Source organism: Felis catus, chromosome A1 (assembly GCF_018350175.1).
Source record: "Felis catus isolate Fca126 chromosome A1, F.catus_Fca126_mat1.0, whole genome shotgun sequence".
Taxonomy (NCBI): Eukaryota; Metazoa; Chordata; class Mammalia; order Carnivora; family Felidae; genus Felis; species Felis catus.
The window spans coordinates 10,007,118-10,034,033 of NC_058368.1; the positions used below are offsets into that span (position 1 = coordinate 10,007,118).

At 51.4% G+C, this 26,916-nt stretch overlaps 2 long non-coding RNA genes across 4 annotated transcripts; both read left to right on the forward strand.

The window, feature by feature from the left end:
• Window positions 1-2,051: 2,051 nt before the first annotated feature.
• LOC123383067 lies at window positions 2,052-16,107 on the forward strand. Its single transcript, XR_006592376.1, has 3 exons — window positions 2,052-2,282; window positions 12,139-12,306; window positions 14,247-16,107. It is a non-coding gene; the product is annotated as an uncharacterized LOC123383067 (long non-coding RNA).
• Window positions 16,108-16,658: 551 nt separating this feature from the next.
• LOC102902594 lies at window positions 16,659-26,094 on the forward strand. 3 transcript variants are annotated; one of them, XR_439408.5, is made up of 4 exons: window positions 16,667-17,021; window positions 17,266-17,371; window positions 17,552-17,655; window positions 24,411-26,094. It is a non-coding gene; the product is annotated as an uncharacterized LOC102902594 (long non-coding RNA). The 3 variants fall into 3 exon arrangements; XR_002153365.3 differs by having other exon boundaries at window positions 16,659-16,758; window positions 17,266-17,655; XR_002153364.3 differs by having other exon boundaries at window positions 16,666-17,021; window positions 17,266-17,655.
• The last annotated feature ends 822 nt before the right edge of the window (window positions 26,095-26,916 follow it).

The window sequence follows — 26,916 nt, forward strand, 5'->3', positions numbered from 1 at the left end:
CCCCGTTCCATAAATTCTGTTATGAATGAGGTTGTATGTTTCACATTTAATAAACAGTCACTGGCTTGGAAGGATTTCTTTTCTGGATCTAATGGACTGAAGGCCAAAGTTGTTTTTTTTTCCCCCCCGTTCTAATTCACACCACTATTTATAGACCTACCATTTTCCATACTTAGCATACTTTCCAGAATGCAGGAAAGAGGCCAAATGAAGTTGCTACAGGTCTTATGCCTCCTGGTTATCCGCACGAGGCAAACCGCCCTGACAGTGAGCCTGAGTCCCTGAAACAATGGTCTTTGATCAGCCCATGTCAGCAACCTCCTCCATCTGTCCAGACTAGATCAATTACTGGGCAGTCTGCTTTAGGGTTGCCAGATGAAATTACGGGACATGCAGTTAAATTTGAAGATAAGATTTTAAAAGATGAATAATGGTTTAGTACCAGTATGTCCCAAGTTTTATAGGGACAGATAGTAGTTGTTTATTTGAAATTCAAACTTAACTGGACATCCTGTGCTTTTATTTGAGGAAGTGGCAAGCCCAGCCCTGGTTGGGGATGGGTGTGAAGCATTTCCAGCAGTAGGGGCCGCTTAACGCGACACATTGGCTGCCTCGTTGGGCCTGTCCATCTCTGGTCACCTACTGCCCTCAACCCAGCTGGATTGCAAATGGGTATTGTCACTGGAGTGACCAGCTGTCTGTACCTACCTTCCGGTGTCTCAATTAGACTCTCAGCCCTATATTTAGGACATTCTCTCCTTTCCCTATAGTAGGAACCCTATAGTAGAAGCTATTTTCCATCCATCCATCCATCCATCCATCCATCCAATAAGTATTTATAGAACACCTTTTAAGTACCAGAGACCAGGCAGAAAATCCATAATCTCCCTGGGAACATGTCATGTGGACAATTCATGCTCTGTCTTGGAGCCAGCTTCTTGGAAGGCCTCCAGAGCATAGGAAGCAGCTGTTGCAATGAACAAAACAGCTCTGATCCCAGCATCTCTGGACTTGTCCAACTGAGCCTATATATCTCGGATGCCACGAGTTGCCCTGGAACTAGCCCTGACCTGTGAGACGTGGCACAGCGAAGCTGAAAGCCAGACAGGACCGTCCTGTCCTATCTGTTAGGGAAGGCTACTTGTAACAAACAGACTTCGACATGTATAATCACACTAGAAGTTTATTTTCTGTTCAAGTAATACTCTGGGCAGGTACAGAGATTTGTGGGGGAACCCACTCAGCACAGTCATTCATGGACTTGAACCGGTGGAGGCTCTGCTACCTTCACCAGGTCACTGATCTTTTCCAAGGTTGCCTGGGGGTCATCATCAGCCCAGCCGGTCATAAGAGGGTCAGGGCGTGGAGGTGTGCATGGGAGATTTGACCAAGCCTGGAAGGGGCCTACATTGTTTCCTCTCAGATCCCTTGGACAGCCACATGGCCGCTCCTAGTTGCAAGGGAGGCCATGCAACGTGTGCCCAGGAAGAAGAAACCAACACGGACTCAGCTAACTTCTCTGAGCCTCAGTTCCCTCACCTGCGAAATACTCCACCGATTGCCAGTTGGTAAAGTGACGGCTGGGACCCACCACCGGCAGGTCTGACAACGTTCCCCAACTCCCCGATTTGCCAGCATCGGACTTCCCACCCCCAGTCTGGAGATAAAGGAGGTCCGATCCCTCTTCCATTTGCACAACTGCCTGCTTCTTGGTTCTCACCCTTCTCAGACCAGCTGCCTAGAGCCAAGCCACTTTATCTCACAGGTTGTGTTCCAGGAGTTCACTTACTGGAACTTTGCAACTTGGAGTGCACTCTTCCATAAAAGCAGCTGTACGGGGATCACGGCCAGGGCCCGGCCTCCATCTTCTGGCCCGAGGCAACTCTAAGGGGTGGGCTGGAGAGAGCCGCTGGCACCCGGGCCGTTCCCACGGTAGCATCTGAGAAGGCTCTGCAGCAGGGAGCACGGGTGGAGTTCGGGGCCCCAGAGGCTTTGTGAGTGGCTGGTTCCCATGGCAACCATGGGGTGGCCTCCACAGCTGCTGGGAACTGAGTAGCCCTGGTTAGAAGCTAACAGTAGGCTTGTAAGCCTGGAGCTGCCTGTGGCTGCAACCCGGAGCAAGGCGCCCTTCCGGCTGGGGTCGTTCATTACCAGCACGCCCTCTGCAGCCCTGCGTCCATGTCATTGAAACAAATACCTATTGATCATCTGCTTCCCAAACACCGTGGTGGATCCTGAGAACCCAGGAATAAGACACAGCCCTGGTGTGCCAGCCTCAAGGGGTGAGATAAACACACATCCACAACAGAGAAGGACAGTGCCATGTGACCCAGGCAGGGGACAGGTAGTCGGGAGGCTCTGGGAGGAGAGCTTTGGTCTAACCCGTGGCCACGGCATGTGCAGAAGCATGGAGTGAAGCTTCAAGGACACTTTGACGAGGTCACGTGGGGGGGGGAGTGTGTATGTGTGTGTGTGTGTGTGTGTGTGTGCGCAGGGGGATGGCATGGGAGCTGTTGGCAGGCATCGGATCTGGAGCACCCTAAGGACCTTGGGTCATGTGGGCCCAGAAGCCTTCTTAGAGATGAGCATTCGAGGAGGGTGAGTCCAGTGGTTCCATGAATATTTTCAAAAATGTTATCTAGTTTTAGATTCCTTGAATTCACATAAAGGGAAGAAAACCTTAGGGATATTTCTCTAATGTTTGGCACATCTTACCCACTGACGAAACCCACGTCCACTATCCAAATGAGCATGACCGTGCTTTGGCCTGGAGACTTAAGTTGTAACCCTCTGCAAAGTTGGAAGACTTGTCCTTGCAGGGTCTGTCCTGCAGGGGGCGTCTCTGTGCATAGTGGATATTCTTTCTCTTGGCTCTTCACCCCCTGGCATCTGCACTCCAACCTGAGGCCCACCTTAAGGTCCAGATGTCCACCCTCCCTCGATGACCAACTGTCCCGGTTTTAGTACCAAAAGTCCCACGTCCCACGAAACGTCTCAGTCCCAGCGTTAACCTTCAGGCCAGAGAGGAAAGTCTGAGCCCAGACCTCAGGTTTATAGGATGTTGACCGGCAGGTGAAGAACAGAGAGGGAGTTGGTTTTGGAGCCAGGCCTGCCCAACGGAAGCTTGATTTCTCTGCCTAATCTTTTTCTGTGTGATGTTGGAGAAGTTACTTCACCTTTCTGAACACTAGCTTCTCATCTGTTATAGGTGAAAAAAGAGTATGTATCTTTTTTTTAAATTTTTTTTAACGTTTTTATTTATTTTTGAGACAGAGAGAGACAGAGCATGAATGGGGGAGGGGCAGAGAGAGAAGGAGACACAGAATCGGAAGCAGGCTCCAGGCTCTGAGCCATCAGCCCAGAGCCCGACGCGGGGCTTGAACTCCCAGACCGTGAGATCGTGACCTGAGCTGAAGTCAGATGCTTAACCGACTGAGCCACCCAGGCGCCCCAAGAATACATATCTTAAGGGAATGGAAATAATGTACGTTAAACACTGTCACGTAGGAAGTGCTCAGTAAATGGTGTTATTTTCTAGGGGAAGGCATATCAACAGTCACCATATAATGTGAAAAAGTGTGTTGAGCTTTTATACTGAAGGTTGAGGATACAAAGGAGCAGAGCTGCCTCTGGGGGTCAGAGAAGTCCTTCAATTGCTACCACCTGACAAAACTCCCAGATGTGACTCTCCTGCCTCTCACACACCCACTGTGGACTGTGATTAAAAATTCGAGAAAAAGGAAATGCAAAATAGTGAGAACATACTGAATAGCAAACAGAATTTGAGGAGTGAGCTAATAGACACCAAGTACAAGCAGTCTCCTAACGCCAGGTCAGTTCATGTAGGGGAAGAACCTGTAAGTGGGAGAGTGTAAAACCTGCACGTGCTCTGGAGCAGAGAACTGGGCAGGCCTAGTGGGAGAGCACAGGTATTCTAGAATTCTCAGGAAGTTCTGGAATATTCCAGTATATTCTGGAGTGCACTTCCCGTGGGTGAAGCCGGAGGGCAGGGTGAACACAATTATGTTTGTGAGGAGTGGGTTTGTTGACTTGTCTGCTTGTGGGGTGACCCGAGGAAGATCACAGCAGCCTTGTAGTAACATCTGGAGAGTTCTGGCCCTTTAAAGAGACCGGGGCTGTAGGTAGTGATGAAAACTTCCTCTGAGAGTGTAGCCAGGTCTCAACTGTACCACGATTTCTTTCCCGGAAAGCCCGAATAATATTAAATGTGGAAAATTGGTACCTCCTCCCCCACCCCCTCCATACTTGGATGTCTCCTCTTCAAGTTCATCGTCTGGGCTGAAGCTGTTGAGAAGATACTATTCTTTCTTGTTCAGGAATTGTAGCTCCATGACACTCGAGAATGTCGTTGACAATAACACGTAGCAAGATTAGGGATGAGCACGTCTCCAGCCTCTCAAGAATCCAACCTTCCAAGAATGCTTCATTTCTTAGGACCAATGGTTCCAGTAATGGTGATGGGGAAGATGGTGCTGGAAGGAACAGCTGGATCTTGTGTCTTTGCCTCAGATGCCATCCAAAATGGTGGACAATTAAGCATCAGCCGCATACCCTCCCCAGAGCTGTGTGAGGCGGCAGCTTATTAACAAGGGCAAGTCTGGGTCTGCTGTCCTGTGGGGACCCGAGCACATGTTCTGCCCTGACTTCTCTGTTAAACCTTCTCTGTACCCTTCACCTCTGTGAGGGACCAAACATCATTACCAGGACCCCATGCACACCTTTAACTGTTGAGCCTCTACTTGGGGGACCACTGATAGGTGACAGTGACCCCTGGGCATTTAAAATGTAAGCTCCTGGGGCGCCTGGGTGGCTCTGTCGGTTGAGCGTCCGAATTCGGCTCAGGTCATGATCTCACGGTCTGTGAGCTCGAGCCCCGCGACGGGCTCTGTGCTGACAGCTTGGAGCCTGGAGCCTGCTTCCCATTCTGTGTCTCCCAATCTCTCTGCCCCTCCCCTACTCACGCTCTGTCTTTCTCTCTCTGTCAAAAATAAACATTAAAAAAAATTTTTTTTTTAAATGTAAGCTCCTTAAGGTATAAATGTCTGTGACAGCAGCATCTCACCAGGGCTTTATCTCACCAAAGTGGCCCTGGCAGCAAGTGGAGGGACTTCTGTATGCTTGGCATTTTTTCTATGCGTGATTTGCATTACTAAATAGAGTAAATTCCCAAGTAGGGCCCCCGGAGCTCAGTCCCATAAAAGGTGGGCGTGTGCTGTAAGGAGTTAGGCGGAATGGCCAGGGGAGGTGGGCAGGAGCCCATCACCTTCTCTGTCTATCCATCCGATCTTCTGTTGTCGTGAGTGCCTTATCATGGGGCCTCCTTACGTATCATATAGAAACATCCTTTCCACCAAGTGCAAAGAGAGCAAGTTTTCCCTGCCATTCCCGGTGTAGTTTTGTGGTTGCGAGAGATTTGCAGGCAGATACGTCATGGTTGGAGCTGCGGGGGGAAGAGCTCTGTCCAGATGGGCTGACCCCGGCACCACAGCCCCTTCCTGTCACCCTGCAAGGCGTCCCTGTGCGGGATGGGGCTGCCTCTGGTGCACACCTGCTGAGCCCCCGCGCTGCCAAGCAGCCCTTCAGAACAGCGCCTGGGTGCCCCCTCCCCCGAGGGCCTGCTAGCGAGCAGGGTAGGGCTTCTGGATCCCATTAGGACGCAGCTGTCCCGGTCTGGACACCGCGAGCAGAGCGTGGGCCTGGTTTCCATCACTTGGGTGTTGATTTGGCCTGTAATCATCATCAGAGGGCACATTCCAGGTTCGTGGTTTAAGAAAAAGCACACTTTTGCCTGCAGCTGAGGAGCCGTTCCGTTCCGAGCCTTTAATGCTTCTGGCTGAGCGCTGTGGCTCCTCCCATCTGAATCTGACCATGCAGCTTTGATTTCCGAGGCAGGCGGCCCTGGTGCTTGGAAAGGCACACCGGCCCCTTTTCTGGATATCCCCAAGTGCTTAAAAGTGCAAATGTGGCCAGAAAAATGTGTGCCGGGTTACTGTGCCAGGGATTCCGCTGGGAGGCCTCGGGCTCTGCATCTTTACTGGAAACACCCAATAAACCACCGGCCTCAAGGCTCTGTTGTTTTCAGTGCAGGGCTTACTTACATGCAGTCTCCTTCAGGCCACCAGGGGACCTTTGGCCAGATTGCCGCTTGAAGCCCCACGCCAGGGCAGCTTCCCGGACCCCCAGCCTGCTCCAACAGAGCCAACTGGTTTGCTCTTACACGCAGGGGTGGGTTCTCGATGCATGAACTCACTCTCCTCTGCACATCAGGATGACACTCGGGGGCAGGGGAAGTGGATGAGCTCTGCTCTCCGCCGGGCGGAGTCCCAGGATGTACCCCGGGGGGCCAAGGGACAGAGTTTGTCTCCGGGTGCAACGAACCCACCTTCTCCGTTTCTCTAAGTGATAACTAGCCCGGGCAATAGCAGCCAGCTATCTGACAATCAAGGACGGATGGAACTTCTATTGGCCAGCTAACCAGAAAATTAAGGCTTCTGTTTTAAATAGCCTCCCTTAAGAAAAACATAGCACACTTTAGCCACAGGCAGGTTCTGTCGTTGCTGAGTCCCCCAAGGAGGCTGTGGGCTTGGCTGACCCACAGTTAGAGGGTGGCCTTCGAGGCTGAGCTCAGGGTATCACAGCAGATGACACAGCGCAGAAAAGCCAGCGCTGGCCGTGGGGGCCAGTGACAAACAAGTGGGGGCTAGATTCTGATGCTCTAGAATCTGGCTGGGGTCAACTCAGGATCAGTGGTGCGGGAGGATTTGAAACAAAAATGTAACCAGTCGGGGGGCCTCTGGTCTTAACAACAGCTGAAGGCAGGACGTGCAGATACAATTGCACTATCCCTAAATTAAGTCAACATTTCACCCATCGCAAGGCCTTTTTCTCAACAAGTAAGCTCGCCCACGGCTAAGGTTTCACCACTGTCAGGGCAATGACCAATGACCCGATGGGTCACCGTGGATGTAAAATTCGTAGTCATTAGGGCCGGTGTCTGTCAACTTCTGATGAACAGTTGAGGGCAACCTAATCTGATTTCACCCACACACACCTTACATTTTTAAGCTGTAGGATGTCGTGAGTCTTTGACAAGAATGTTAGGCCGTGATATGTCTCTCTCAATGCTGTGCCTACCTGACATAATGTTAACATGATGGTAAAGCTGAATTTTTAAAAAATGTTTATTTATTTATTTTTGACAGAAAGAGAGAGAGAGAGAGAGAGAGAGAGAGAGAATGCACACAAGTCGGGGAGGGGCAGAGAGAGGGGGAGACACAGAATCCGAAGCAGGCTCCAGGCTCTGAGCTGTCAGCACAGAGCCTGACACGGGGCTCGAACTCATGAACCATGAGGTCATGACCTGAGCCAAAGCCAGCCGCTTAACCAGCTGAGCCACCCAGGCGCCCCCAAAGTTGAATTTTGAACTGCAGGCACCGGGAACTTCAGAGGACCCCATGCAGAGGGAAGTTGGGGAGAGAGCCGAGACTGACTCCAGTGAAGGGATAAGTGAGTTCTCCTGGATTCGCCAGGAATCAGAGGCCAGACGGGATGACCTGGGAACACAGGCTGTGATGCCCGAAAGAGAACAGAACCCTTCCAGGCCTAGCTTTGCCACCAGCTGTTGTGCGAATCCTGAAGCTGGCTTGCTGGCCCGGAATAGTGCCTTAGTGTTCTCGCTACCCAAGCCCTTCTTTGATGAAACTACCTGCTGTGTCCCCCGACGCCAGCCACTTGGACCAAAATGGGGCTGTCATCCCTTTCTGTGACTCTGCCTCCCTGGCCTCAGTCCCCTTGAGGGGAGGACGTCGGAGACGGTCCCTCCCTGACATTTATCGGAACTGCAGCTGGTGGAGGAGAGGGGTCCTCACTGGGAGGGAGAGAACAGCCTGGATGCCGCCGGTGGTCGTGTCCCCCACATCCTGGAGGGAAAGATCCACTACCTTTTGGTGACAGTGAAGCTAACATGCAGAGAGAAGCATGTGGCAGAAGTGGCTGGAAGGTTCTGTCTGAATTTAGGTCCCTGCTCCAGCCGTTCCCGAGGCTAGGGTGCATCGCCGTCATTCGGTTGTCTGAATCGAAGTGCGCCTCGTTTCACCCAAGTTCAAGTTGTGGTCCCCGCTATTCATGCTACTTGTCAGCAGTTTGTTAGCATTCTACATGTCCTATTGTTACCATTATTTCTGGTGCACAGTTTTGGGCACCTTTTGGCAGCCAAGCACCCATTTTCCTCGGCAACTCCCCGCGTGCGGGGTTGGCGTGGGCAGGAATCATACTGTGCTAAGGCTCAGAAGACAGAGAAGGCTTTGCGTCTTACCATCGGAATCCGGTGCCGAAATCCCGTTTTCAGCTCCTGTTTCAACAACTGAGTCAATAGTCAGTTATACTCAGTTATAAGTAGCATTTAGATCAGAAACCAGATTTCCCCCCCTGCCTTCCTATCCATCCTACAAATCTCCGTTCAGATCAACAAATAATGGAGGAGCACGTACCATGCTGGAGACAGAAAGGTAAGTCCCGTCTTGGAGGCAGACCCGTTAGTGTGTCTGATACACTGATCGCTTCCTACGACTCAAAGGATCCTTCAGCAGACTCCCCAAATACGCTCCAAATAAAGTGTGGTCTGGGACGAGCTTTCAAGGCCCCACATGACTTTCTACAGCTAGCCCGTCATCCTTGCCTTCTGGGTTCCTGTGGCTAGTCCCCACGCTCGCCCAGTGGCCTGCCTCGGGAGGACTGGCCTCCATGATGCTGAGAAGGTACTTCCCTCACCCGCCGCCCCCGACCGTCCATATCCTACCCACCCGTAGGGTCCAACTCATGTCCTTCCCTCTTTAATTCTTCCCAAATCTGGTTCTTTGACACCTTCCTGGTGGGATTTCGCCACCATTTATTCTTAAGCTTTCTCAAACATGGTTGTTTTACATCGTGTCCTTATCCTGTATCCAGTCGTCTCTGGGTAAACCATGCTGTCCTTGAGGCCTGCCAGCAGCTAGGTCACGTGCATGCAGAGTATCCCCAGGGCAGCAGACAGGGCTAGGGCAGAAGGTCTGGGTTTGAGTCTCGGTTGTGGGATCGTGGGCAGCTGTCCAACCCTTCTTCTCTAGAGGGCTGCCTCCGCGCACGGCTCCCTCTGGTCCCTCCGCCTGCAATGTACCTAAACCCCTCCTCTTGCCGGCCCGACAGCCTCTGCTGTCTACAGTTCTTGGCTCAAGGCTTCCTTCATTAGAGGGACCTCCCCAGTCACCCTGCTTCCCACCAGAGATCCTCCCTCTGGACTCCCAATCCTGGGCATGCCCCTAACTGAGTCTTGTCACCCCGTGCTGGCCTCCATGTTAAGCTGCCTGCCTTCCCTGCCTGCCAGGAGCCCCTGAGGTCAGAAAGGCCATTCAATTTCTCTCTGGTCCCCAGGGTTACTGAGGACCTGGGGTCTGGCGAGGACTTAATACTGGTTCGTTTTATGAATACGAAGGGGGTCTGCCTACCCCACAGCAGAAGATCTCCCAAGTAAAGAACAAAAAATAAGAATTCTATCATAACGACAGCGGACTAAATGGCCACGTGCCTGGCGCTGTTCTGGACCTCTGTCACATATCATCTAACGGCAGAGCCCAAGAGGTAAGGACTATCCTTATCTCTGTTGTAAAGATGCGTGTAATAAATGACACAAACCTAAAAGTCTAAAATGGACGTGTCAGCAAGACTATACTCCTTCCGGATGTTCTGGGAGAGAATCCTTTCCTCGCCCTTTTCAGTTTCTGGAGGCTGCCCATTTCCCTCGGTTCCCGGCCACACGGCTCCAACCTCCCAACCATGGGCTTCTCTTGTCTCATCCCCTATGACTGACCCTGACCCTCCTCTCTCCCCTTTATAAGGACCCTGGTGATGACACTGAGTCCACCCAGATAAGGCAGGGTGTTCTCCCCACCTCAGGACCCTCCGTGTAATCACATCTGCAAGGTCCCTTTGACCACGTGAGGTCACACATTCACTGCAGGTGTTAGAACAAGGGCACCTTCTGCAGCCGCCGTTCTGCCCACCTCGTGAAGACGCCGAGAAACACAGAAGCCTTCCGCGACATGTGCTGAGGGCCATAAAGCACTTTCTATGTAGAAGATCTTAATGTCCCCCGTAGCTTCAAGCACTCGGGAGGTGCTCAGTGAATGCTTTTGAGTTACTGAAGTGACTCTTACAAAGTGAAGTGAATTGTCCCAGGAGCTACTGCAATACTTGCTCGGAAATCTAAAAAACAGTTTTCCAGCGTTGTTTATTGTCTTTGAATTCTAGAGGCCCTCTTCGTCTCATTTTTTCAATGATCCTGTGAGCATTGGACCACTGCTTAGTTACTGGTTATTCCCTAGGAGCTCTCCACGAGGCGGCATAACCTTGTTTACCATCTCAGGGAACAAGGTCGTCCTGACTATCCCTGAATAAGAAAGTATTGCATTCCGGCTGCAACGAAAACAGTGACCGGACAGATCCTTCTGTCTGGGAATGTGGATCGGAGGCACGAAGTTTCTATTCCCAGGCCGCCATCCCTTCGTTCAGCCTGCCATTTAGCGTTTGTTGCGTGCCTTCCGTGGGCCAACCCTTGGACGACAACCCTTGGAGCGCCTCGGCGGAGCTCACCGTTTGCAGAGGGGACGAGTGTCTACACGTGCAATTATGAGGTCGTCCGGAAGGAGTAGGACCGGGTGAGAAGAAGGCTGTGCCAGTCTGGCTGCATCTGAAGAGCCGAGGCGCCGACCCAGGTAAGGAGGAACTTCCAGAAGTAAATGTGGCTGCCGGCGATCCAGGGAACAGAGGGCGGAAGGGCCTGCGGTGGCCGGTGGATCCAGAGGTCTGTGTGCGAAGCAGAGGGACAGTGCCTGCAAATGGGCGGGGCTTGAAGATGAAGGTAGGGTGGGCTTCCTCTCTCTCTGCCTGGAGGTAGCACAGTACCTCAATCCTGCATCTATTTTCTTTTGTCTCTGATGTCCTTCCATTCCCTTGAGTCTTAATATATACATCTTTTGAGATAGCACAGAACATATTTTCCCAGTGGGCATCCACGAGGCATCAGGAAGGGGTTTAGCATCGACCTAGTCGGGAAGCTCGGAGGCATTCCCTGGAGACAGGAGCCTTCTCCCTGGTCTCAAGGATAGCCAGTCTCCGAGAGCATGTCACCGGCAAGGCTTCCGGGTTAAAAAGAGCAGGACTGGTTCCCTTTCTCCATTGGTACAGGGCCCGACTCTGGCTTCGTCCCCTGGTTCCGGCGCTGAGTAGCCGTAAAACTCTGAGGACACTATTTCACCTCTCTGACCTCTGTTTCTTGGTGACAACCACAGTGTCTTCTCTGGCTGTTGTAAGGATTAAAACATTCCGTGCATGCGAAGTTCTTAGCCTAGCGCCTGGAGCTTAATGGGCACACAAGAAATGTGCCAATTCCCTTCACTGGGAAGCTCTGCCCAAGGAAAGTGTTAATTACCGTTGCTTTCTCTTCCTCCCGATTCAAGAATTTGTTTCCAAGACAATGAACAGACCGCAGGATTCTGCTACCTGACAGCCATCGGTAGCCAGCAGACTCCCCATCTTTGGCCTCAACGCTGTCTCTCGAAGCTGGGACCCTTAGGTGCCAGCGTGTTTCTCCATGGCTCCTGGTGCACCCAGATCCATGGTAGTTACGCAAGAGATGTGCATAAATATTTACCGCGCTCAGAGCCACCCCCAGCATGGGGGGGGGGCTCAGAAGAAAATCTGAGAGGCAAGGCAGCTCTGGCGACCTCCACCCCTAGCTTGGGGGATCATATGTCTCGAGGGGAGGTCTCATCGACAGACCGGGCAACTTGTTGCTTTGAGAATCGAGCGATAATTATCTCCGCTCAACATCAGGAGCGACTGACTATCAGGGCACGACACATCACTGGTGGAACTTAGGCAGTTCGAATGGTTCCCTGACCCCGTTTCTCTGAGTGTGCAGGTACACGCCCAAGTTCCTGGTGTGGACACCCAGCAAGAATGCTGCCGGCAGGCAGGGGAGGAATGGATCCGCTGAAGCACCAGCCAAGCACTTGGTATGAGATTTCATCTCATTGATGCCGCAGGAACATCATGACTATTATTATTTTTTCTGTTTTGCAGGTAAGGCCATCTGTGGCTCAGAGGAGGAGACTAATGTACCCAAGATCGCATATCTATAAAAGGCAGGGCCAGGATCTGGCTCCTGGCTCCTTGCCTCTAAAGGCTTGGCACAGAGGAAAGACGAACACAAGAAGAAAATCCCAGCATCTTTGAAAGCCTCCCGAGGAGGTGGGTCCCACGTGGGTGCTACAGTGGCCAACAGGCCCCGGGTGCATCCGATAGTCAGAGGTTGAGAATTCTTTTTGCTACAGGCATCCCTGATCCCCGTGCCTGTCTGTAAATTTCTTCCACCCAATATGGCTCCCGCAGTGTCTCTCTAGGAGTGTGAATAGGATAGGGCCAGACCCACATGCCAAACAGGCAGCCCCGGGGGGACAAAGGCCATCTCCAGGGTAACTGAAATCCACACTCGTAAGCACTTTGTGGAGAGACTCTAATACCCTCTTGGATTCTACCCGGGAGCACTGAGGTGAAGACACCAATGTGCGCAAGAAGATTCAGAGTCCAGAAGGCTGGCAGGCACAGCGTGCTGACTGCTCCATGGGGACAGCGTGCCTTGGGGGTCCCCTGTGGCCTTCGGGCCTGCCCTCTCCAATGGGAGCCCAGTATTTCTATACCTGGAGAGAAAGCCTTCGGGGACCGTCACAGGAGGCCAGGAGGCCTGCGTGCCTCAGGGGCTCAGAGGCAGGTGCAGGAACCCTTCCTGGTCTTTCCTGCCATTCCCCCTACCCTCCGAAGAAATCCTGAGTTTGTAGCGGGCAGTGCTGGTGGCGGTCGCGGTGGGGGAGAGTCTGTATTTTTAACAAGCTTTGCCGGTGATTTTGATGTGGGAGGTCTGTGGGCCCTATTTTGAAAACTCCCGCTTTCCCCGCCGACACAGCTTCCAGTGGATTCTCTGGCCACGGTGACACTTCTGAGAGCCATTTGGAGTCTCAGGACATTCTCTAGGAAACAAATCTATGCCGAAGTCCGTAGGAATCTTTACCGGACTCATCATCGGGGAGTTGTGGAGGGCCCTGTTAAGGCCCTGGGGGCTGGGCTGTGCAGGGAGCAGTGCCCTGACCAAGAATAGCGTCCCCTCTCCTTCCCCCAGAGCCCACCCAGAGATGGCCAAGCAGGGGTTCGGAGCAGGAGGGCGTCCCTGCAGGGTTAAGGCCCTGAAAGGGTTAACGGTCTCCCCAGAAGCCTGGGTTCCAAGGAGAGTTGGAGCACTGGGCCTTTCTGCTGGCCCGCTGGGCCCACCAGCCAGCACCTCTGTTCTGGTGCCTGCCCCCTCGGGGCTGAGACCCTGAGCCTCCCCCCTTCTCCCTTCCCCCAGGCGGGGTGCTCCGTTCAGGACACAGTTAGCCAGAACCCTCGGGACAAAGAAGCTTCCTTTGAGAAACACATGCTTGGAGGGGGACTAGGTCTGTGTCTACACAACAACGCTTCCCAGTGTTCTGAAAAGGAAAACAAAATAAACAAATGTGTGAGGTAGCGATGAAGACATTCAAAATATTTCCCTCTAGAGCCGGAGAAACCTGACGGCGAAAAAACAGAACTGATTTTGCTGCCCCCCCTCCCCCACCTTACACCCGCTTCAATTTAGGCTCCTTGTTGCTTTCTGGATCTTTCAGGGTTATAACCGCTATCTCAATGACTAATAGAGAACTCCATTAGGCCCTTTCTTTATGAAGGGAATTAATGACTTCGAAAATTTAGTGCTTTGTAAACATAGTAGGGGAAGCATTTCCCCAGGCTCGCGGATTCCTTGGCAGGGAGGGAAGCTGGTTAGGAAAGTAAATGTTTCCAGCTTGCCGAGAGGCCCCCCCTTCACCGAGCACTGTCTGCTTCTTGTAAAGCCCGGCCCCACGACACTGGGGTGTTTCAGAGTCCTAAAAAAAGGAGTCAGAGTAAAACCAAAAGAAGCAAGAGCCAGAGAGAATGAGACGCATCTGCAGAGTCGAAAAAAAGACCAACTGGTGGGATTTTCTAACATAGATGAATTTTTTCCGGTAAAAATGTGCGTCCTCGGTACATGCACCTTTTGACCCGAATTAGAGAAATCGGTTGTTTACCCAGCCCAAACCCACAGACTAATCACCCTCTCTGTTCTCTTAAATTTGTAGGCCTGGCCAATGACATAACACCTTCAGCAATGAAAAACCTCTCAGGAAAAAAAATAAAAGAAAAGAAGAAAAAAATAAAAAGCCTCTCAGGACAGACATTCAGAAGCGAGCCCGGGAAAGCGAGCCCGGGACTGTGGGATCAGGACGGTGGGGTTTCATTGCTGGCATCCACATGGCAAGTTGCTAACACTTGAGGGAGGGGAGGTGATGGGGGAGAGAAGGGAAAAACTTTCCTTGTCCACCAAGGCTTTCTCCTTCAAAGCTGCCTTCTCCAGAGACCAGCCTTTTCTGGCCCAGTCCCTTCCTCCTCAAGAAAACCGCAGCAACACCAGTTCAGCAAATGCTCACATCACTGAAAGTCAGTCAGTCCCACTCGAGGACCCGGGTAATGGAACTACCCAGGCCCGACCCAGGGGACTCATTCGTTCCTCCCCTGCATCTTGGTTAGGTTGTGCTAACTCATTCGTTCATTTACCAAACAGGGCTGAGCACCTATTGTGTCCAGCTTGGGGTCAAACCTTTGAGATTCAGGAAAGGAGGCCTTCAAAAAGGCTACCAATCCTTGTAACAGCAACACCAGCAGCCAAAACGTGTACTGCTTTGGGAGTATCTGAGTTTTTGAGACAAACCGCTGTGACTTTCTTAATCCGTTTCAAAGGGACCAGCCGGGTTGGCGAAACGATACTGCTGGTTTGCATGACTTAGGTCTTCTGAGAGAGAGAGAGAAGAAAAAAAAAAAAAAAGTTTAAATGTGTAAACCAAAGTGAGTTTTTTTAAACAACGAATCTGTTGCTTCAGCCGTCCGAGACGTTAGAATATACTTTCTGAAATTAGAAAATCAGGAAAGTGAGGTTGGGTATGACATACAAAAGAGAAAAGTCTAGAAGACGCGACTTGGAGGTGTCCAGGTAACAGGGTAAGCAAATTAAGGGTGATAGGAAGTGGAAAGTTATTGGGACATGTCACCAGTCAGGCAGTCTGGCAGAGAACGTTAAAAGTCTCCTTTCCTGCCTAGGATCACACAGGTAACAAACATTCACGCACACTCCGGCCTGGTGCCGTGCCACAGGAAGGACGTATCTGATGTCTGTTTTATTTTATTTGCCGTTTGCCCTGTTCCACAAAGGATTTAAGGCAGTTTACAAAAGAGACACAAGCTATAAGCTTCATACACACTAAAAACAAGAGCAGGAGAAAAAAAAACAAAGAATGGAGACGTAACAAGGAGCCAGGAGTGAGGTGAGGAAAAATACAAAGTTTACCGAGCCGGTTGACAGACTTCCTTCCAAAGGGCCACAAGTCGGGCACCAGGAGTAAACAGAAAAGGGAAACGGATGAATGTTGAGATAAAAGCAGGTCAGCTGCTTAGGAAACCACTATTTTTGGAACCAAGGAAAGAGGGGCATTTCTCCTAAGCGCCTTTCCTCACCCTCTGGTTAGTTACTAAGCCACAACCTTAATGGCATCCTGTGTCTGACCCACCCCTCCGGCAGTTCAGAATTTAGAACTGTGGCTCTTGCTTGAGATTTCCGTTCACTTTTTCTTGGCGTGTCGTGTGCTCCTTGAACACCCCACACCTGGGAACATATTTATTCAATGTAGACCTACTTTGGTCCGGACGATGGAACCTTCCAGAATCTGTCCTACACATTAGTGCAACAGTGTAGAAAATATCACCAGTGGCCCAATTTTTCAGCGCCCACATTGTAACGAAGGTGCTGACAATGTGCGTACTAATCCAAAAAATCAGTACGAAGCAAGGCTACTCGACAGGTCTGGAGGATCTGGACACCATACCCAGGCAAGCCCCCCAAGCTTCAGCCTGTTTGAGGAGGGGACAGGACTCGGCGGCATATAGGCAAACTTGAGACCCATCCCGGAGCTGATCTACACGCCCTGGAGACCGAAATGGGTGGTTTGATGTTTCAAAATGGTAACAACCCTTCATTCTATCCATTAGCTGTTTTCCCTGCTCTGGTCACATTAAGCGTGTTTAATTGATGCTGTATGGAAGCTTCCTCATGTTAGAGGATAAATAAGCTGTTCCCTTTATTTATTTATTTATTTATTTATTTATTCAATATATGAAATTTATTGTCAAATTGGTTTCCATACAACGCCCAGTGCTCATCCCAAAAGGTGCCCTCCTCAATACCCATCACCCACCCCCCAAGCTGTTCCCTTTAATAGAAGCCTGGAGCTTTCCTTGGGAGGAGGGCACTTTGGGAACAGCCTTCTCATTAAAGGGCCATGACAACCAAGGGTTTCCCCACCCGCGCCCTCTCGGACGCTCCCGGAGTAGGGAAGGGCGGACGCGCCCTCTAGTGGCCGCTTTCGGAACGTCCCCCTCGGGCGCGCTCTGCCGCTGCGGGCGCTCTGGGAGGAGAAGCCCGGCATCGCAGAGGTTAACCAAGAGCTTGCTGGAGGCCGCTTTGGCTCCTTCCAGCCAGGCTGAGCCTTTCCGGGAGGGTGATCGCAAAGAGGCCTGGGCTGATGGCAGGCAAGAAACCCTGTTAGTAAAGAGGCGGCGTAACCTCACTGCACAGAGCAGCGTGCCTTTGCTGCAGGACCCCCCCCCCCCACCACCTGCCGCAGACCCCGGGGGTCTCCGCATCCCTGGGTTCTGTCTCTCTACAGCTAAGCCTCTCTCCCTTTACTGCGGAAGGCCTGGGACGCCCTTGCCAGCCAGGATTCCTTCAGACTGCCTCTGCCCCCTGATGCTGGCAGATTTTTCCTTTTCCTTCGCTGCTGCAGGATTCCCCGGACAACCCAGAGGTGGGATGGGGGTGGGGGTGGGGGGTCTTTCCGGCCTCCGACCTCAGGATGACCCTTCCTATTATTGAAACCTAGCTAAGAATTTAATAGGTTTTTGCAAATGAGCCCGGGGAACCATTTCTAATAGGATTTCCGCCAGAAAATGTTCCCAAATTTTAAACAACCATCATGCATATAATTCATTCATGAGATAAAGACTTCCCTTGCTTCTCCTGCCCAACATCCCTCTGGCTCTCTTCCGCAGGTCAAGTTCATGGACTCCTATTTCCTAGGTCAAGGGCGAGGGGCCCCTGGTGTGGCTTAGGCTGGGCCACTTGGATCTGGATCTACCTGGGCAAGTCTGATGGACGGTGAGGAGGATGGGCCAGAAGCTGGGTGCAGTGGCTACCCAGGGCATGTAAAGGGCACCGGGGTGTACCGCTCAGACCCCCTTCCAGGAAGGGCTCAGGCCCCGGCCACAATGAGCATGGCGGGGTGACGGGTCCTTCAGGATAGACCTCAGCTTTCAAACCTGGCCCTACTCTGCTTAGGACTGCGGAGGCCAACATGTGGTCCAGGGGCCCAGCGCTTCTGTCCAGCGTGGGACCCTTCTGCTAGTCGTCTGTGCTCCAGAACCCCAGCGGGCAGCTCCTGGGTAGGTTTCCCTCCTGCCTGACTGTTCTGTTTCTCCAACACCCCCCCACCCCCACCCCCCTCCCCCGTCTCTCCTGCAGGAGTTTCTCAGCTACCCCCTGCATGCCTAACTCCAGCTTGGGGCCTTTTCTGGAGAGCCCAGCCCAATAGATTGATGTATCCGATGGAATCAATGCCAGGGTCCCTGACGTTTGGGGGATTGCAAACCCCTTTTGAGAACAGGACACTAACTGTGGAAGTCTCCCCAAGAAATGCGTGCTCGCGTGGGCGCACACACGCTCAGTTTCGCAGACTGCAGACCCCCCAGCCTCCCAGGGGCCTTCGCGGTCACGTTGAGAACCCCGGACTTGAGGGAGGTGGGGAGGGTGGGAGGGCTGGAGGGCTGGAAGGGAGGGGGAGGGGAGAAGGGGGCGGGGAGAGCTAATGGCAGAGCTTCAAGCATTTGGAGAGGAGGCTTAATTCTAATTTCTGCCTCAGATCTGACCCTCAGCGCAGCCTCCCATGAGCTCCTGGATGCGGTGAGAAAAAAATCGGAAGCCAATTCCCTTAAGTGCTCCGCAAGGCCCTGGAGGCAGGCTGCCCGGCTTGGCCCCATATGGCTCTGGCACAATGAGGGCTCAGAGAGCAGACTGGCTCGGCCTTGGAGTGCAGGGGCCCAGTCGCCCATCTGGCAGGGGTGGGGGAAGGGACCCCCATTCTCTGGGGAGACCGCGGTAGACACACAGCACTTGCTATATCCCGGGCACAGAGAAGCCCTCACGTGTAGTGAGGGGCTGATTTAATGCACACGCAACCCCATGTGGAGTCACCTAAAGTGACTGATGCACAGAGAAGGTTGGCAACCTGCTAAAATCGCACAGCTAAAGAGCAGCAGAGGTAGGATCTGAACCCACGTTGTGTGGGTCTGTGTTTTTTTTTTATCCCTGTCTGTGCCGGCTCTGTGCTTGTCAAGAACTTAGACACTGGTGTCAGAGGGCTTTGGATACATTCCCAGCTCCTCCTCTGCCTAAGTCATGTGAGCTCACTAGGTTTCCTACCTCTTTGTGACTCAGTTCCCTCAACGCAGTAGAAAGTGATATTAATCCTACCTCATAGAGACGTGTGCGGTGTGAGTGAGCCAATCACGTCAAGGGTTTTTGCTGCCACACAGAAAAATGTTCCAAATGATGTGGCATACAGGTGAAGTCTTTGGACTTATGCCATCCACAGAGCTCGACCGACGTGCCCTCTTTCTTTCTTTCTTTCTTTCTTTCTTTCTTTCTTTCTTTTTCTTTTTTTTTAAGTTTATTTATTTATTTTGTGTGTGTGAGAGAGAGAGAGAAAAAACACAAGTGGGGGAGGGGCAGAGAGAGAGGGAGGGAGGCACAGAATCCGAAGCGGGCTCCGGGCTCTGAGCTGGAAGCACAGAGCCCGATGTGGGGCTCGAACTCATGAACCGGGAGGTCACGACCTGAGCCGAGATCGAAAGTCAGACACGTAACCGACTGAGCCACCCAGGCGTCCCTCAGAGTCCTTTGTGCCCCAACTCCTTAGGCCAGCTCAGCCCAGCCCAGCCACATAAAGCCTTGAGGTAGGAGGCCTGAATCCAGCCACAGAGTTCAGGAAACCAGGTGAGGTTTTTTCCACGGATTCCTTGCCCGGCACGCAGCTCCAGGTCTCTCGATTGCCTCAGTGCTGTGTCTTCCAAGAGTTTCCGTGCCAGGAGCCTGCCCCAGCCCCTGCACATTCCTGCCAGTGCCTGAATTAATAATGCTGTCGTTGCCCTCAGAGACGAGGGACGTGTGGGAGAAGGCTGAGGGTACGCTGTCGTCCCCCCAGGCCTTCTGGAAAGCCAGAGTCAACCCACCCGAGGGGGAAGGGAGGCCCCACGGCTGTGTAGGTGCCACCTGCCTTACATCGGCCCAGTCTCCCAGTCTGTGGACTTAGAACAGTTATGGGGAGTGTTGCTTGCTTTTGTCAAAGGATTCCCTTCTAGTGAGTTTAAAGGCCTGGGATTAATACAAATTTAATCAACACGAAACTTTTCTACTACACATGTTTTTTGTGTGTAAGGGCATACGCACTCACAATCGGTAGCACTGAGCACCCGTTCCACAAAAATATTTCTACAGGCAGATGAAAGAGATTCTCAGTTGTGAAGACAGTTCTAAAGGCAGGTTAGATGAAAGCTAGGGGCTGAGGGTAGGGGCTGTGTAGACAGCAGAGTGCGGGATGCAGGACCGGGAAGAAAGGAGGATTTTTTTTTTTTTTTGGAATGGATTTTCCCCATTTAAAAAAATCACGTTTTTAAATTATGTTTTATAGATTTGTTTTAAAACATGATATGAAATAATTAAACGCACAATGTAATTTCACTGTAGAATCTGAGTTCTATCAAATAGGACCTCAAATACTCAAACGCCTTCAATGGAGGCTTTTCTTAAGCGAACTAAATTTCCGTGTCTTACTTCTCATTTCAGAATTCATTAATCCTGTCTCCTTAGAGGCCTTTCTCCCCCCTGGCATATCAAGGCATGAAGAGCGAGAGAGTGTGGTTCTCACATTAGCTGGAGCAAGGAGGTACCTCTAAGCACTAAAAGTAGCCAGTTCATCCTGAACTTTCTTTCTCTGTTTGCGGATTCAGAACTCAGCTCACTTAGGATCTTTCACTGAGAGGTTTTGTCCCTCTACCCCCGCAAGTAAATTGGTGCGCATGTATTTTTCCTAACAAACGACGTTTAATTAAATCCGTTAATTTGACGGTAAGTGCACCAGGAAGGTTTGCTTTTTAAAACTGCCCTAAAGTTAATACTTTTCATCTGTATTCTTTTCTGTTTGCTTTTACTGCATAAATGGTCAGTGCTTATGGGGCACCTGGGTGGCTCAGTCGGTTAAGCATCTGACTTCGGCTCAGGTCATGATCTCGAGGTTCGTGAGGTTGAGCCCCGCATCGGGCTTTGTGCTGACAGCTCAGAGCCTGGAGCCTGCTTCGGATTCTGTGTCTCCCTCTCTCTCTGCTCCTCCCCAGCTCATGCTCTGTCTCTCTCTCTCTGTCAAAAATAAATAAACATTGAAAAAGAAAATATTTTTAAAAACATTAAAAAAACTTAAAAAAAAAAATAAAACTGCCCTAAAGTTAACACCTTTCATTTGTATTCTTTTCTGTTTGCTTTTACTGCACAAATGGTCAGTGCTTATGATATGCCAAGCACTTTATGGGAAAATAACATTGAACAAGATTATGTTGAACAAAGCTTTTCTGAAGCTTTGATCTATCTACCTATTATCTATCTATCTATCTATCTATCGATCGATCTTCGGATCTATCGGTCTATCTATCTATCTATCCATCTATCTATCTAAATATCTATCATCTATCAATTATCTATCTATCTATCTATCTATCTATCTATCTATCTTATATCCGTCTATCAATTATCTACCAATCATCCATCTATTTATCTGTCTATCTACTATATATCTATCTATCCGTCTATCGATCTATCATCAATCTATCTATGTATCTATCCGTCTATCTTCCTATCTATCTATCCGTCTATCCATCTATTTATCAATCATCTATCAATTATCTATTTATGTATCTATCTATCTATCTATCTATCTATCTATCATCTATTTTTCTTAGTAGGCTTCAGGCCCAGCACAGAGCCCAACGAGACCTGAGATGAGACCAAGAGTCAGACTCCCAACTGACCGAGCCACCGGGCGCTCCTGAAGCTTTAATTTTAGGACGAGCAAACTTTTGAAATGAGTGAACTGATGTCAGAGTCTTCTAGTGGAGAGTGTGTCGTTAGAGGTAGGGGGCTACCAGGATGGGTCCCCTGGGAAGACCTTCCAGTGGGGTGGGGGCGTCTGAGTTGAGATGTGAATGCCAGGGTAGAGCCAGCTGAGTAGACGTAGGGCAGGATGGCAAGGGTGAAGGCATGGAGTTGGGACAGGGTCAGTGAGTCCAGAGAACAGAAGCACCACGGTAGCTTGAGCCGAGTGAGGAAATGCCCCCAGAGTGGTTAGCAGGGCTCCGAGTGTCATGCTCAGTGTAGGCTTTCACTGTCAAAGCCTCGGGAAGTTGTGGGAGACTTTTAAACTAGGAAGTGACTTGATCCGATTTATAAAGACCCTCTGTTGTCAAGGGTTTGCTGCAAATTAGTGTGGGGAAAAAGGGGAAGTGGGTCGTGGTATAGTTACAACAAGACTGGCCGTGGGTTGGTAAGTACTGAGGTGAGGCGATAGCTGGGGCTGGGGGATATTATACCCTCGTTTGTTCTGTGCGTGCTTGAAAACGGCTATTACAAAATACACGAGAGAAGTCTTTAAACTGCAAAAGAAACAAACTGGGGAAAGTACCCTCTAAATGGCAAATGGGCATACCAGACAACTAGGGACAGCTTTGCCCCAGAGCCCTCTGAAGTTTATTCCGAGTAGCCAATCCTAAGCCTGCTTCCCCTGCCTTGTCCATTCCTTCCTGTGGGAAAAACCACAATAAAGGCTCTTACCCACAGTCCCCTGTCTCTGCCACCTGCCTGACCCTGATGCTTCCCCGGGTGGCCCTCCTCTGGGAAACTGAAGGTCACAGACTCCGTTTACAATGCAGTTACCTCCTGATCTGCTGGCCTCACCATACCTGAAGAGTCATGCAGCTTATATCTTAAAGCAGAGGGCCGGGGTGCCTGGGTGGCTCAGTCCGTAAGCATCCGACTCTTGATTTCGGCTCAGGTCACGGTCTCATGGTTGTGAGATCGAGCCCCACGTCAGACACTGTGCTGGGCACGGAGCCTGCTTAGGATTCTCTCTCCCTCTCCCTCTGTCCCTCCCCTGCTCTTGTACGTGCCATCTCTCAAAGATGAATGAATGAATGAATGAATGATAAGACAGAGAACGGCTACCTGTTGCTACTTAAGAGCCCTCCTCCCCAGGCGGACGACCCTCACCGCTAGCAGCCTGACGTGCTGTCCTCCGGTTTGTCAAGCTGCCTGCGGTTCTGTCTGCACGAATCTGTCCGCCACCAACCTCCTGCTTCAAAGGCGCGTGTCTCAGAGGGGTGTGGTTGTCAGTCCTTTATGACTGAGAGTCCGTCCTGGAGGACCTCTCTGTTCCTGGCACCCAAGTATAAGCCGGGGTGAGAAAGGAGAGAGAGAGAGATGGAGAAAGAGAAGGATCATTTACCAAACGGAGCTCTCTTGGGGCCGACGGGGCTGGACGTCAGGATATGTCCGAATAGGACGTGGAGGATAGGGCGGGCCGCAGAGTGAGGGGTGGGGCGCAGCCAGCAAGGGCCACGTCCGGGCACTATTGCCACCAGGGCCTTCCAGAGAAGGGCCGAGAGTGAAACAGAAGACAAAGGAAGCAGAAGGTACAGGTGACGTCCTACTCGTGCCCTTAAACAGGGCCACCACAGTGGACACCTCTGGGCGGCCTGGAATTTGTGCTGCACTCGGGCCTTCCAAGGGGGTGTGAGAAGTGGGTGATATGAAGACGTGGGGGTCATTCTCTGGCCCACGGCTGTGGCAGGGGCCCTCGTGTTCCCCTTGTGAGAGCCGTTGTTGGAAGAGGCTGCCCGCCGGGGGTTCCATCTCGCATCCCCCACGCCAGACCCTGTCTCCCCGTGGGACCGTGGGACTGCCTGTCCGACTGAGGGTAAGCCGTGTCTCTGCGGACCGAGCAGGTGAGGGGTCCAGGCGAGTCCGCTGTCTTCCTGCCCACCTGTGGTGAACGGGGAGGCCGGGTGTTGAAGATGAAGCGTCACATGACAGGAGGATCTTTGAATGACTCTTTGGAGGGCCGTGCAATCCAGAACATTCCTATCGGGCTCTGCAGGGATTGAAGCTTGTGACATTTGGGGGTTATTTGTACAGCCTATTCTGACCAATACAACTGCCTGCTCTGAGTGGACGGAAATCTCATGGATCATTAAAATAGTAAATAATGCCCAAATCATAGGTTAGCCCATAATAAGAACTCTGGTCTGACCAAGGCTCGTGTGGGGTCAGTTAAAGAGAAGCAGAAGGCTCCTTGTGGGTTTGTAACCTGTTCAGGAGCTTCCCAGGTGAGATCTGAAACTGGGGGGCAGGGAGACACCGACTCCAGGTTGGTAGGGGCTGTTTCAGTAAGCAAACGGAACGGGGCGCCTGGGTGGCTCAGTCGGTTAAGCGTCCTACTTTGGCTCGGGTCATGATCTCACGGTTTGTGGGTTCGAGCCCCGAGTTGGGCTCTGAGCTGACAGCTTGGAGCCTGCTTCTGGCTTCTGTGTCTCCCTCTCTCTCTGCCCCTCCCCCGCTCACGCTCCGTCTCTGTCTCTCTCAAAAATAAATAAACATTAAAAAAAAAAAAAACCTAAGTAGGTAAAACAAGAAGTAAAACAGCTACGTTGTATCAAGGGCTATGACGGAGTCCAAAAAAAAAAAAAAAAAATCTGAGACAGAATAACTGATGGATATTGTAAGGAGGAGGCAGGGGGAACTCTCCCCCAGGGCCTCACGGAAGAAAAGGGGTGGGCTGCGAGCAGAGGCGGGGTGGAGGTCAGGACTGGGAGAAAGCAGAGGATGCAGAAGGAGGGCATGAGGCATTCCGGGCAGAAGGGGCTGCTTGTGCAAAGGCCCTGAGGCCGTAAGGCTGTATATGTCTGAGCAGCTGAACCGACCAGTGTGAGACGAGGTGGGAGCGAGGGAAAGTGGCATGAAACGAGGCAGGAAGAGCCAAAGGCTGGACGAAGCAGGGCCTGGGCAATGGTGAGAATTTGGGCTTTTATTCTCCTTTCAGTGTCACGGCTTCCTGGCCTTTTTGTTTCAACGGGCCCACCTTCGTCTTCCATCCAAACGTTAGGGAAATCTTACAGATGGCCCCTTTCCGGTTTTGCCCTGAGTGGGTGTTCGTCCGCTCCAGGCTGGGCGAATCCCCACGGAGCTTCATTTTCTCCATCTCCTCTAATTCCCAGCTGAGGGGGGCTGGCACCAGACGCAGACTATGTGGCTTCCCAACACACCAAAGGCAGGAGCCGGGCTTGTTGGGTAACCGGACCGGTCACGGCTGCTGGAGCTTTCCATCGGCGCTCCCCCAGGAGCCGAGTCAGCCGGCTGCTGCCAGGAACCTCCACACCCCGTGCTTTGGGGGTCGGGAGAGGCACACGCATGCACGCACACGCCAGCACTGTCCCCCCGGAGCGCGGGCTTGAAGCCAGCATCAGTGGGGAGCAACCCACGGAGGACAAGAACGTAGCAATTCCCTGGCCGCACTGCAGAGCGGGCCTGACGCCTCCCGTCCCGGGCGTGGGGCCAGGTGGGCAGGCCCTGCCACGGGGTGACGGAGGCCACACCAGGGCATGACCGAGGCCTGCCCCGACATGCTCTCCGACACCAGCTGGCAGCAGCCACGCTCTGCCCTTAGGAGCACTCGCACGACAGTCCAAACCATCAGCTGCCGCGAGAGCCACATCGCTTCTGACAGGCGGGCCGCGACAGGGCCAGCGCCGGCCAGCGGGCAGGTGCAGAGGGCTCCATCCTGCGGCTCTTCTCCGAGGGCACGGCATGTTTCTTCCCCGCCCAATTAACTCCCCAGAGACCCATCCAGAAGGACTGGATTTGTCATGAAAACCGACCCGACAGGATTCGTAGAGAGCTGGCTGCCACAGAGGGGAGGCTGGGATCCAAGGCGCTCCTTCCCAGCGGGTCATTTGCCTGACTTCAGCAGAAATGCACAGCAGATAACCCAGAGCCGCACGAGCACCTGCAATGGAAGAATTCAGAATCACGAGTAATGGGTCTAAATTGGCAGGCTTTCACGAGAGTCCCACAAATCTCCAAGTAGACAGCTGCCATGGGTCACGTAAAATGTACGTAGCTTTAATATACAGTTTCATTTTGCTTGAATATCAGCCTGGGTGCAGAGAATCAAAGAACGGCTCGGGGTAGAGAATTCAATATGAGAATCCAGCCGGGGCTGCCAAGCCATATATGTGCTAATGTTGCAGTTTCGACACCGGACTTAAGGTCAAGATTAATTCAGTGAAGAATAATCATTTCACAATGTCATAGACACCTTCTGAGTTGCAGAGCAGAAGGCATCCAGGAGGGTAGATGAGGCATGGAGTGTGTTTTGCCAAATGGCCAAAGTGGGGAATTCTTTGGACGGACAGCCATATTTTTCTTTGCCTCAACTGCTCAAGTCGGCTGCTGCAGCACAAAGGCGGCCAAGGACAGTGCGTAAATGGTGACGCTGTGTTCTAATAGAACTTTATTTGTGGACGCTAACATTTGAGTTTCACATAATTTTCACATGTTGTGAAATACTCTTCTTTTAACTTTTCCCTAACATTTAAAAATGTAAAGGTCATTCTCAGCTCATCAGCAGAGCAAAAAATAGTTGTTATTCTGACCCCTGAAATGATATAAGGATTCCCTAAGCCATTGTGAGCCCATTTTCAACAAAAAAACCAACTCACGGTCGACCTCGGTTTAGCTGTTCTCTTATCCTTTCTTCCTCCCTGCTGCAGTCTTGGAAGCAAACTCTAATCACCAAATTATTTCATCCGTATCCGTATTTCAGTATTTATCTCTAAAAGAGGACTCTAGGGGCGCCTGGGTGACTCAGTCGGTTAAGCGTCCGACTTCGGCTCAGGTCACGATCTCGCGGTCCGTGAGTTCGAGCCCCGCGTGGGGCTCTGGGCTGATGGCTCGGAGCCTGGAGCCTGCTTCCCATTCTGTGTCTCCCTCTCTCTCTCTCCCTCCCCCGTTCATGCTCTGTCTCTGTCTGAAAAATAAATAAACGTTAAAAAAAAATAAAAATAAATAAAAATAAAAGAGGACTCTAATTTTAAACATAAAACCACAGTGTCATCATCACATCTGAAAATATCAATGATAATTCCTTAATATCAGAAAATATCGAATTAGTATTAGATTTTTCCAGCTGTTTCATGAATGTTTATTTTTATTTTTATTTAAAAAAATTTTTTTAATGTTTATTTATTTTTAAGAGACAGAGACAGAGCATGAACGGGGGAGGGGCAGAGAGTGAGGGAGGCACAGAATCCGAAGCAGGCTCCAGGCTCCGAGCTGTCAGCACGGAACCCGATGCAGGGCTCGAGCTCACCAACCACGAGATCATGACCTGAACCAAAGTCGGACACAACCGATTGAGCCACCCAGTCGCCCCTCATGAAAGTTTATTATTACAGATTTTGTGTTTTCTTCCCCACCGTTTATTTGGGCTGGGATCTAGAGGAGATCCTTAAATGGCAATTGCACGATCTGTTCCTAAGTCTCTTCAT